Below are 11447 nucleotides of genomic sequence, written 5' to 3'. Positions count from 1 at the left end.
ATCTGCTGCAGACCCAGTCTAGCAGTTATATCCTTTAGGACCTGACCAGCTCCCTCAGTAGTGCTGCTGCCGAGCCACTCTTGGTGGTGGGCATTGAAATCTCCCATCCAGAGAACATTTTGCGCCGTTGCCACCCTCAGTGCTTCCTCCAAGTGTTGTTCAACATGGAGGAATACTGATTCATCAGCCAAAGTAGGATGGTCCTTGGTAACCAGTAAGAGGTTTCCTTGCCCATATTTAACCTGAAGCCATGAGACTTCATGGGGTCTGGAGTCGATGTTAAGGACTCCTAGGGCAACTCCCTCCCGACTGTACGCCACTGCACCACCACCTCTGCTGGGTCTGTCCTGCTGGTGGGACAGGACATATCCAGGAATGGTAATGGCGGTGTCTGGGGTGTTATCAGTAGGGTATGATTCCGTGAGAATGACTATGTCAGGCTGTTGCTTGACTAGTCTGAGGCAGCTCTCCCAATTTTGGCAGTAGCCACCAGATGTTGGAAAGGAGGACAGGGCTGTTTGCCAGGTGGTCCATCCAGTTTCATTTCTTTGTTGAGACTTTGTAAAGATTGATACAGCTGAGTGGTTTGCTAGGCCACTTCAGAGGGCAGTTCAGAATCAACCACATTGCTGTGGCTCTGGAATCACATATAGGCCAGACCAGGTAAGGACAGCAGATTTCCTTCCCTAAAGGACATTAGTAAACCAGATGGGTTTTTCCGACAAACAATGAATTCTTAATTCCAGATGTTTTTTATTGAATTCAAATTCTACCTCTTGCCGTGGTGGGATTCAAATCCCGGTCCCCAGAACATTAGCTGAGTTTATGGATTAATCGTCTAGTGATAATACCACTAGGCCATCACCTCTGCCCTACACATGGAGTGAGCTGATTTGACTAGATACAGGCAGCTCTAAAGGCAGTGATCTCAGAGGAAGGCTACCCATGATGATCCACTTAATACGTTTTATTGAAATCACTTCCAATCACTTCCAACACATTGGCCTTGTCTCCTACACTCATGCTTGACTCTCCATGGCGGAAGGTTGGGTCGCTCATCAAACATCCCACTGCCCTATATTTCAACTATCATTCTTGATGAGGACAAATGAAATCGGCTGCAATTTAATTGGATTTGCAACTATTTAGCTCTGTTCATAACATGCTAGACTCAGAAAGAATGTTACCGATGGTGGGAGAGCCCAAAAGTAGGGGTCATAGTTTGAGGATAAGGGGTAAACCTTTTAGGACTGAGGTGAGGAGAAATTTCTTCACCCAGAGGGTGGTGAATGTGTGGAATTCCCTACCACAGAAAGTAGTTGAGGCCAAAACGTTGTATAATTTCAAGAAGAAATTAGATATAACTCGAGCGGCTAAAGGGATCAAGGGATATGGGGGGGAAGGCAGGATCATAATGAATGATGGAGCAGGCTTGAAGGGTCGAATGGCCTACTCCTGCTTCAGTTTTCTATGTTTCTATGGTATTTTTGTCCTTTACCTCGCAGGCAGTTTTGGTAACAGCTTCACTACATTGCTTTCCCATTTTATATTGAATGGTTAAATAGTACGCTTAACACCACTTGTGTGCTCTTTCATAATCCCAATGAACCCACGTTGATCTACTCTGCAGATCTGGGGCGAGGTTCTTCAGCCTCCCAGCCTTGTGTTTCCCAACCGGCAGATTGTTTGCTAGCGGCAGGATTCTTTGGTCCCGCTGCTGTCAAATTCCCACTGATGTCTTCCCACGCTGGCGGGAAATCCGCAGGCGGCGGGACTGGAGAATTGCACCAGTGTGAACGGCTGGAGAATTTCACCCCTGATATTTTGGACTTATTATAGTATTATATTGTAAACCGATCAATGTTATTGTCATTTTACAGGTACCATCAGGGCTGGCAGCGCCCATTTTACGGATCTGTTGCTGAGCAGGAGGAGTATAGGTAAGAGAAATGGGATAGTAACTGCCAGTTAGTCTAGGATTTCTGTGTTGAAATTTTCATTAGTATGTTAGCGATCAGATCAGAGACCCCAAGGTAGATTATGAAGTTAGATTAGACCCCAACAATTTTCTACTTTGGTATTAGTGTGAGGATAAAGTATTTCACTCCAGGAGTGATTCGATTGACACACCAGGAAGCTTTTATCAAAACAAACATTATTTAACGATACGATTTAACTATAACAAATGAATTAGCTTAACATTTACCAATTTTAACAATACCTAAACATGACAAGATGCAATTCTTAACTGCTAACCTATCTTTATGAGTTCCAATTTAAGCAATATTTCTCTTACAGACTTAAAACCCCTCTTCAAAGGCAGTTAGCAACACACAGGCTTACATACTTGTACTTGTTAACAGTCCTAGAGCCTTCTGAACAACTCTGGAGAGAGAGAGATAGAGAGTGACAAAAGTCTTCTGACAGCCCCAAACAGTAGCCTCCAGAGAGAGACAAAAAGACACCTCTTGATTCTTTCAGGACCAGGCAGAAACTGACTGTTACAAAATAAAAAACAAACTGTGTATCTTCCTGAAAGCACTTCCCATTAGCACATGACTCTGTCTCTTGTCAATCAACCTAATCAAAACCTTACTCTGAAACCGCAAGGGAAACCTAAGTAAACACAAATGCATTAACTCTGTTTAGACAAATACACCTTTAGCCAAAATCAGTCATTATCCTGCATTCTCAACATTTGAGCTGTCTGTTGCCCAGACAAATCGGTACTGTGTAGAACAGAGCTGAATTTTAAACATACCCCTGACAAGAAACATGATAAATGTTCATTTCTTAAAGGCACAGTGTTATCGCAAGTGTTTGTAGGCGGTTGACTCAAATTACAGGGTTTTGGTGAATCCTTCATCATCAGCTCAATAAATGCATCTTCTTTGATAACCCCACCGGGAAACAAGAGTTTGGCTCAGTGGGTAGTACCTTTGAGTTGGGTAGTGTGGGTTCGCATCTGAATCCAAATACAAAAGTGGACAATCTAGCCTGAATCTTCATCACCTTTGGAGGTACTGATTCCTCGTCTGTCTGTTCAGGAGGATACAGACAATCACCATCTGAAGCTGGACTGTGGAATTCTTCTCATGTACTAGCCATCATTTATCACTCCACTATCACAAGGTATAGGGCCGGATTTTCCAACCTCGCCCACAGTCGGGATTCTCCGGTCCCACTGCAGTGAATGGAGATTTGGCTGAGCGCCAAATTCTCCAACCTTGTTGGGAGCAGCGATGGGGCGTGAAGGGCCGGAGAATTCTGGCCATAGTCTCTCATTGGCTATGTGTGGGGCCTTACTGTGCACAATTTGGCTGGGATATTTTTCTTTATAACAGTAACATCACTTCAGAAATAATTCATTCACTGTGGAATACTTTGGGGCATCCTAAAGACATGAAAGATGTTTATCTGCCCACTTCCTAAAAGTCAGGCCTGTTGCTTCTTCAGCAGCCCACCTCCAGCTCCCTCACATACACAGTATACTCTTAACACGCTTTTCTCTATTGTTTTTATCAACTGTATTTTGACTTGATTTGATTATTGTCACATGTATTAGTATACAGTGAAAAGTATTGTTTCTTGCATGCTATACAGACAAAGCATACCAATCATAGAGAAGGAAAGGAGAGAGTGCAGAATGTAGTGTTACAGTCATAGCTAGGGTGTCGAGAAAGATCAACTTACTGCAAGGAAGTCCATTCAAAAATCTGATGGCAGCAGGGAAGAAGCTGTTCTTGTGTCAGTTGGTACGTGACCTGAGACTGTTGTATCTTTTTCCTGATGGAAGAAGGTGGAAGAGAGAATGTCCGGGGGGTGTTTAAATATGCTGGCTGCTTTGCCGAGGCAGAGGGAAGTGTAGACAGAGTCGATGGATGGGAGGCTAGTTTGCGTGATGGACTGGGCTTCATTCATGATCCTTTGTAGTTTCTTGCGGTCTTGGACAGAGCAGGAGACATACCAAGCTGTGACACAACCAGAAAGTAGCCGTTTGAGTAAAAACACTAAAGTTTTTGAAAGCTGCTCCACCAAGGATCAAATGATTAAAAACTTTTATACCATATCTGAACACCTGGCTCATTGAAGGACCCCATAAGCTCATAAATGAAAGAAGGTACTGAGGGTTTTTTGCAAACTGGTGTACAAAGCAAACTAAATGCTAGTTACTTATTTTGAAAACCAATGTGTTTGCTGTGGGGATTGCAGGTCAAAGACCCGCTGAAGTTATGTCCAGTCAGCTAATTGAAATCCCTCCCCATGTTTTCCTGCTTCAGGCGCGAGATCCGGCAACTGCTGAAGTGGCAGATGAGTCAGCAGTGGGAGTCTCAGCGTTACGCCCTGGTCAATCGTGCCAAAGAGGGAGAGGCGGCACGGGAAGCGGAGAGACAGGCAACCCTTGTGGACCTCGAGAAGCAGAGTGCCCGTACCCATTTCCTTCAAGCTATCCGAGATGAGAATAAAAAGGTGAGCTGGTCAGGTAATAACGAACCTTTCCCCGGGCCACTTCCCTGCCACTGTTCAAAACCATGGGGGTGATCTCACAATTAGCGTGGTAAGCTGGTAAGATCAGGAGAGAGGCAAGAAACCAAATTCACACACATTCTCTTGCTTCTCGCGATCTTACTGGCCCTGTTCTGCCGGTGTAATCAGCCTCATGCCCGGGAAGGGCGTTTTGCTGATTTAAATATTTATGAGGTTATTTTAATATGATCAGTGAGTCCCGGACACAATTGCCTGGGCTCGCTAACCTTAACGACCTCACCAGTCAAGGTCCTCACCGGCGAGGATCCCATATGGGCCCCACCAACGGGGACCTGATATGATTACCTCGCCGGTGGCACTGGAAGCAATTGAAGCCTCCCGGTGGTTGGGGACAGGGGCAGGCAGTGCTTCTTGGGCCCTGGGACACTGGCAGTGCCAGCCTGGCACCCTGGTCAAGGGGACAGGACATGAAGGGGGCAGAGCCATGATGAGGAGGCAGGTGGGGGATACTCTGGTTCGGGGGTCGGCCGGAGCGGTGATTGGCCGATAGGGGGGGGGGATCAGGGCTAGCGATCGGCTGGTGGGTGGAGGAATCACAGCGAGCAATGGGGTGTGGGGGAACAGCAATTGGGTGGGGGTGTGATGCCCAGGGGGTGGGGCAATGTCCTGGGGTGTGGTGGTGGGGGGGGGGGGGGGTGACAGATCTCCCAGTGCATTGTGTATACACTGTACACAGTGCACTGGGAGATTGCGGTGCCTACGCAATGCTTCCTAGCAGTCTGCAGCCAGCTTCCTGGATTGAATAGGCTCCGCCCACTCCCCCTACTGGCGAGAATCACACTTTGCTTCATTTTCTTTCTCTAAATGTCATACAATTGTATCTGGGAGCTTGCCCAAAAATGGGTGTGATTCTCTCCTGTATTCACACTCCTTCGGCACTTAGAATTGTTTTTGTAAGATCGTCCCCAAGACTTTCTGGAGGTAAATTTGATGTTTCTTATATTTAGTATTTGAGCTAGTTCAGTCAATCATGCAATGTGTTTCTTTTATTCTTTCTATGGAGAGAGAAAGGGCTAGTGTTTCTCAAATGATGATTAATGATTATGTTGAATATTGAACAGAACATAACAGTTAACATCATTTTAAGCATTGTAACCTCAGAATGAACTAGTTTTCAATATTCCAATGTAACAAATGATAATTAATAAGTGGTAGAAATTTACTGAGATCAAATTCACAATCCATATTCGCTGGTGGGCTTTCAATGTTAAAGCTGCTCCTTAACTCCTCAGTTGTATCTTATTTAAAGCTACATTTCTTTATAGCGAATGACATTAACTCTCTACGTCGATGTGAGATCTGAGTTTCTGTATCATCCTCCTTGTCTTCCTCTGCACTCTCTTCACAGCTTCAATTTGTACGCAAAGCCCCCACCTGCACTTAATTTCAGATAAGCCGTTGCTGAGATTTCGTGTCCCCCATTTGTCGCCAGTGCCAAGGATGACAGTTTAAAAGAGATGCAAGGGGCAAGTTTTTCACACAGAGGGTGGTGAATGCTTGGAATGCGCTGCCAGAGGAGGTGGTGGAAGCAGATTCTATAACAACATTCAAGAGGCATCTGGATAGATACATGAATAGGCAGATATGGACCACGTACAGGCAAGAAAATATTAGAGAGGCATCTGTGTCGGCACGGGCTTGGTGGGCCGAAGGGCCTGTTCCTGTGCTGTACTGTTCTTTGTTCTTTGACATTGGCCCAAACTCTCGCGAGACTCGGAAAATGAGAATCTCGCCAGCGTGATCTCGTTTTCTATTTCTCCCCCCTTTTCACCAGTGATGGAGCGCGGCTGGGAAACTTATTTCAATAAATGTTAATATAATTAGCGGGCTTCCTTGCCGTATGGTCCCCCTATATTTGGAACACCCCCTGTCGGTGAGGTTTCCAACTGCTATTTAAAAACTGGAACCAGGTGAAGGGAACCCCGCCCCTTCCAGGCGCGCACAGGTAAGTGTGGACCCCAGGAGGAGAGGGACATAGCCAGGCACTATCCTGGCACTGCCCTCTGCCACCCTGGCTCTGCCACCCTGGCACTGCTGTTGACAGGGACAGTGCTGGGGCAGTGCCAGCATCCCAGGGGGCAGTGCCTGAGGGCCAGTGCCAGGGAGCCCTTCTGGGAGCTCCACTGGGGGGTAGTGGGGGTGGTGTGGCCATTCCCCTTATCCATGGTGGGGGGAGGGGGGGGGGAGAGATGGACCTTTTGTCTGTGGGGGGGGGGGGGTTCTCCCTTACCCATGGTTGTTGGGGAGGGTTGCCCTTGTACGTGTTGTGGGGAGGGTTTCCCTTATTGGGGTGGGGGGGGCATAGTTTTATTATCACAGATTGCCAGCGATGCTAGCTCTATTAGGACCCTGCCAGCGTGAAGCCGTGGACAAGGCCGGGAGATTTCCTCCGCACAGTGCTGCAGAAGCCTGTGAGCTGCACACCAGATTTCTCACCTCAGTCAGCACTCTGAGCAAACGACCGAAAGGTTTTGCCTCGTATACCTGTGTTAGCTGTGGTTCAGTGGCAGCATTCACACCTCTGAATGAGATTGATTCAAGTCCTGTTCCAGCACCTCGAATCGCAATTCTAGGTAGTCTCTCTAGTGTAGTACACGGAGTGCTATCCTATCAGAGCTGTTGGACAGGATCTACCGCTCCAGGAGCAGAAATTCTCATCCAAAAGCCGACAGACCTTTTGCTGGTTCATCAAATTCTCCGTCCCGCCTATGGCGATTCCCCCAGAGGTAGGACTGGAAAATCCCGGCTGTTGTTGTCCAGGTGATAATTTAAACTGAAGTTGTATCTTCCCTCTCAGGAGGAAAGAAAAGTGCCTGAGGTACCCTTTCTAGTGCAATCATATCCTTCCGATAGTGTGACAACCAGAACTGCACACAGTACTCCAGCTCTGGCCTAACCAGCATTTTATACAGCTTCATCATAACCTCCCTGCTCTTATATCCAGTGCCTGGGTTAATAAAGGCAAGTATTCCATGTGCCTTCTTAACATCCTTGTCTACCTGTCCTGCTGTCTTCAGAGATATATGAACATGCATGAAGCTTTGACAAAGGGTCGCCTGGACTCGAAACGTCAGCTCTTTTCTCTCCTTACAGATGCTGCCAGACCTGCTGAGATTTTCCAGCATTTTCTCTTTTGGTTTTGGAAGTACTTAATTGTCTGTGAAGTAGCTTGGGAAAGCCAGTGCATAAATGGAAGTTTTTCTTTCTGTGTTTTCCTCTCAGCTGATGGAAATTCAGTGGAAGGAGAAGAGGTTAGCGAAATCCCTGGATTCACTACGAGAGCGTGAGTTGCTGCAATACAATCCAATCAACTGGAGCTGTACACTGAAATAGATTTCATCCATCTGCGTATCTCACAATACAAATGGACACAAATGATTGTGTTTTCTTAATAAAGATTAATTTTTAATGCATTACAATCTCTTTAACCTGTGTAATGGATGGCTTAGTTGAAAGCACTCGCACTTCTGGTCAAGTGCTTGAAGCAAGACTGGCATTCTAGTAAGTATTGAAGGAGGGCTGCTCTGTCAGAGGTGGATAAGAACCCATGGCACCATTTTATGACCATAAAAAATATTTGGGTAAGTACATGGATGGGAATGGATTATAGGAATATGGACCAAACGAGGGGCAATTGGGACTAGCTGGGAGGGTGCATGGTCAGCATGGACCAGTTGGGCTGAAGGGCCTGTTTCTGTGCTGTATTGCTCTATGACCTGGCTGACATTTTATAACCCCCATGGGGAAACTGTAAACCAAGATAACTAAATTTACTCAATGATCCCCACACTAACAAGATTTCATTTGTTTTAGTAACTTTTACTTTGTGAATCAGAACCAAAACAAATTAAAGGTGAATTAGGCAAATAATACTTCAAGATAAATTTCATTTCAAATAGTCAATACAACAAAGGTGTATTTAACACAACCAAAGCATTTTTCCTCAGTATGTATGGCATTATGCAGCTGTGATGTGGAGATGCCGGCATTGGACTGGGGTAAACACAGGAGTCTAACAACACCAGGTTAAAGTCCAACAGGTTTATTTGGTAGCAAACGTCACTAAATTTTGTGGCGTTTGCTACCAAATAAACCTGTTGGACTTTAACCTGGTGTTGTTAGACTCCTTATTATGCAGCTGCACAGTTCCACAATATGCTGCCCTTTAAGCACGTAGGCTAGGTCAGCAGTCCTATCGGACAACAGCTTTCACCAACAGGTATGATTGTCATCAGCAAGGCACACTTTTATGAAATCTCTTCCCCTTCAGATCATGACAGTCCTGATGGTATAACCCTCCAGAATTCCTTTTCAGCCGTCCAACCACTTTGGTTTATGGTTTGGCCACTCCTGGTAGAATATCCAGCTCTTTAGCATCATGGAGCTATTCACACAGTCTATTACTTTTTTTATTCTTTCATGGGACATGGGCGTCACTGGCTGGCCGGCCAACATTTATTGCCCATCTTTCATTGCCCGAAGGCAGTTGAGAGTCAACCACATTGCTGTGGTTGACTCTGGAGTCTCATGTAGGCCAGACGGGTAAAGATGGCAGATTTCCTTCCCTAAAGAACATTAGTGAACCAGGTGGGTTTTTCCGACAATCAACAATGGTTTCATGGCCATCAAGTTGATTCTTAATTCCAGATATTTTTTATTGAATTCAAATTCCACCACCTGCCGTGGCAGGATTTGAACCCGGGTCCCCCAGAACATTAGCTGAGTTTCTGGATTGATTGATTGTCCAGCACTAATACCACTAGGCCATCGTATATTAATCTTACAAAACCCAATATATTCACCACACTTTCTAACATTGTCCTGTTGAGAGTTCAAAGAACAAGGGATGATAACAATCACATTGTTGCAATCAGAAACATGTTCAGTTGGAAAGGCTGGGTTAGTTTTTGGTGCAAAGGAGTTTGAGGGCAGTACTGATAGATACAAGATGTGGACATGGAAAAACGGTTTGTTTTAGCTGATTGTGCAAGGAGAGACACAGATTTAAGATTTTGGGCAAGAGATGTAGGGGGAATGTGAGGAAGAACGCTTATGTTGCCTGGATTGGGGGGCATGCCTTATGAGGATAGGTTGAGGGAGCTTGGTCTCTTCTCCCTGGAGAGACGAAGGATGAGAGGTGACCTGATAGAGGTTTACAAGATGTTGAGAGGTCTGGATAGGGTAGACTCTCAGAGGCTATTTCCAAGGGCTGAAATGGTTGCTACGAGAGGACACAGGTTTAAGGTGCTGGGGGGTAGGTACAGAGGAGATGTCAGGGGTAAGTTTTTCACTCAGAGGGTGGTGGGTGAGTGGAATCGGCTGACGTCGGTGGTGGTGGAGGCAAACTCGTTGGGGTCTTTTAAGAGACTTCTGGATGAGTACATGGGATTTAATGGGATTGAGGGCTATAGATAGGCCTAGAGGTAGGGATATGATCAGCGCAACTTGTGGTCCGAAGGGCCTGTTTGTGCTGTGGTTTTCTATGTTCTATGTTCTATATGCGAGTGGTATTGACCTGGATATGAAAACAATAAATGAATTCAAAAGAGAATTAATGCTCACTAGAAATAAACTCTCAGGGCTACAGGGACCTTGTGGGAGAGTGATTCGATTGCTCTATGGGTTGTTTACATGGATTTGATTAATTGAATGACCTCATTTTTGTAAATCATTTACCCTCAGTTAACATCACGAAAAAACAGATTGCTTGGTTATTATTGCATTGCTCTTTGTGGGACCTTGCTGTTCCCAAAGTGGCTGCTACGTTTCCAACGTTACATTGGTGACTACATGTCAAAAGAATGTCTAAAGCACTTTGTGGCTCCTGGTAATTGCGAAAAATGCTACATAACTACAAGGCCTGAATTTTTCACCTGTCGGGCGGGTGCACTCAGTGGGCAAGGAAGCGAGTGTGAAACTCATTCCCAGCTGCAGTTGACTCTGAAGAACAGTTTAACACTGGCTGCCACATTAGTGCGTATAATTTGTTTGGGTGATGTGCCTAAATAGCTGTCAGTACGTGAAATTGGAGAGATGCGAATGCAAGGTTTGCAACAATGTGAAGTGTATGTGAGGTAAAGCTATGAATGTGAGGTATGCATGATGATTGATAGAGATTCTTGGTGGATGAATGATGGGGGTGTGCTGCATTGAACAGCATGCAATATTTGAAGGTATGCTCATTGACTATAACCTCTATGAGGTCACTGAACCCTCCGCAAGCACTACATCCAGGTCCTAGTGTCTTGCCCATCATGGTTATTTGCATTGACAGCCTTTGCAAAGTTTGCCCGCTGGGCCTCCTCCTGGTCTTCTGTAAATAGATCACATTGGTTCTTCTCTCCAAATTGTCCAGCACAGCAGAGAACCGAGGAGCATTGTCCCTGAGTCACCATAATTAACTTTTCTTCCAGCTCTGCTACACAAGCATTTTCAGAGCCAAAATACAGCTCTCGTTTATAAAGGCAGAGGTTGGTTTTAAGTATTGGGAGCGTTTAGTGCTGACTGTAGGCCATTAGCAGATGGCATTCTGCCTGCCTCAGAAGCAACAACCGTGGGTTAATCAGGCATTACAAACTCATTGTCAGTACCCCAATTGACTGATATTGACTGAATAAGAGAACTACCGATGTACAATTTCTAGCAATGTCTGTGCTGAAATAGGAGGGGGAGGAGATGCAATTAAACCAGTTCTCCACTATAATCGCTTCCTCAGTTAACTCCTGCTTTAACCAGTTTTCTTTCAGAATGGTGTGGTAACCTGAAATCACTTCAGTGAAGACCAATGCCATTTGGCCTCCACTGACAGGTCACTTGTTAGACAGAAATGGTAATATGGCCCTTATCATGACTTAGAAGCCTCAGGTGCAAGGGCCTTTGTAACAAAGAATAAAAGCAGC

The 11447-nt window shown here is 45.5% G+C and overlaps 1 long non-coding RNA gene across 1 annotated transcript; it reads left to right on the top strand.

Annotated features, from left to right (window-relative positions):
* Nucleotides 1-4303: 4303 nt before the first annotated feature.
* On the top strand, nt 4304-7913 carry LOC144485086 (uncharacterized). Its single transcript, XR_013496147.1, has 2 exons — nt 4304-4470; nt 7771-7913. It is a non-coding gene; the product is annotated as an uncharacterized LOC144485086 (long non-coding RNA).
* Nucleotides 7914-11447: the final 3534 nt, after the last annotated feature.

The sequence above is a fragment of the Mustelus asterias genome, chromosome 3 (genome assembly GCF_964213995.1).
Source record: "Mustelus asterias chromosome 3, sMusAst1.hap1.1, whole genome shotgun sequence".
Taxonomy (NCBI): Eukaryota; Metazoa; Chordata; class Chondrichthyes; order Carcharhiniformes; family Triakidae; genus Mustelus; species Mustelus asterias.
The sequence above is the reverse complement of the archived record's forward strand: the minus strand, read 5'-3'. Positions and strand labels throughout refer to the sequence as shown.